Source organism: Silene latifolia, chromosome 3 (genome assembly GCF_048544455.1).
Source record: "Silene latifolia isolate original U9 population chromosome 3, ASM4854445v1, whole genome shotgun sequence".
NCBI classification, from domain to species: Eukaryota; Viridiplantae; Streptophyta; class Magnoliopsida; order Caryophyllales; family Caryophyllaceae; genus Silene; species Silene latifolia.
The window spans coordinates 52,451,293-52,452,168 of record NC_133528.1 but is presented as its reverse complement, the minus strand read 5'-3'; the positions used below and the strand labels follow the sequence as shown (position 1 = coordinate 52,452,168).

The window sequence follows — 876 nt, the reverse complement described above, 5'->3', positions numbered from 1 at the left end:
TTCATATTTATCAAACCTCGCCGTGAGAGCCTCTAATGCAGCTACAGAAGAAGATTCAGCAGCTCTCCTTTGATTTCCCCTGGAATTCCCATACTCAGCTTTATGGGTGGCTAAGTCATCAATGATCTTCCACCCCTTAGTCTGTCCCATATTCTCAGCAAATCGGCCATTGGTTGCAGCATCCAAAATAGCTCTCTGATCGTCGTACAGCCCGTTATAGAACTGATTGCAAAGACTCCATTTTTCGAACCCATGGTGCGGAATGGTTCGCACCAGCTTCTTGAAATGGACCCATGCTTCATGAAAGTTCTCATCAGTTCCATGTTTAAAGCTCGTGATCTGAGCTCTAATGGCATTAGTCTTCGAGGCAGAGAAATATTTCTTGTAAAATGCTAAAGCCAGCGAATTCCAGTCAGTTATCCCATGAGCAGCTCGGTCCAGATCCCTATACCACTCCCTTGCAGCATCGCGGAGTGAGAAAATAAACATGGTTTCTTTTATCTGATCTTGAGTCACACCAGTCGGCGGGGGCATAGAGCAGCAATAATCGATAAAAATCTCCATATGCTTGGCTGCATCTTCATTTGCAGCTCCCCCGAATTGGTTTCTCTCAACCAAGTTAATATAGGAAGGCTTTGGCTCGAATTTTCTTGCCTCCCCTGGTAGTTCGAACCCTTTGTAGAGATTCGCAGCTGTCGGCTTAGAGTGACTGGCAATAGTTGCTTCTTCGGCCATCTCTAGAAAATAAGGAGAAGTGACTGTCTCAGCTGATGAAGTAGAAATAGGAGATGAATGTGGATCTTCCTCAAACAGCTCGTTCTCGTAGTAACTAGACAGAGTACTCAGCTCTTCCTCTGTCGGCAGTACCCTTGATGA

General features: G+C 45.4%; 1 non-coding gene across 1 annotated transcript; it reads left to right on the top strand.

Moving 5' to 3' along the window:
* Nucleotides 1–247: 247 nt before the first annotated feature.
* LOC141650191 (small nucleolar RNA R71) lies at nucleotides 248–354 on the top strand. Its single transcript, XR_012546239.1, has one exon. It is a non-coding gene; the product is annotated as a small nucleolar RNA R71 (small nucleolar RNA).
* The last annotated feature ends 522 nt before the right edge of the window (nucleotides 355–876 follow it).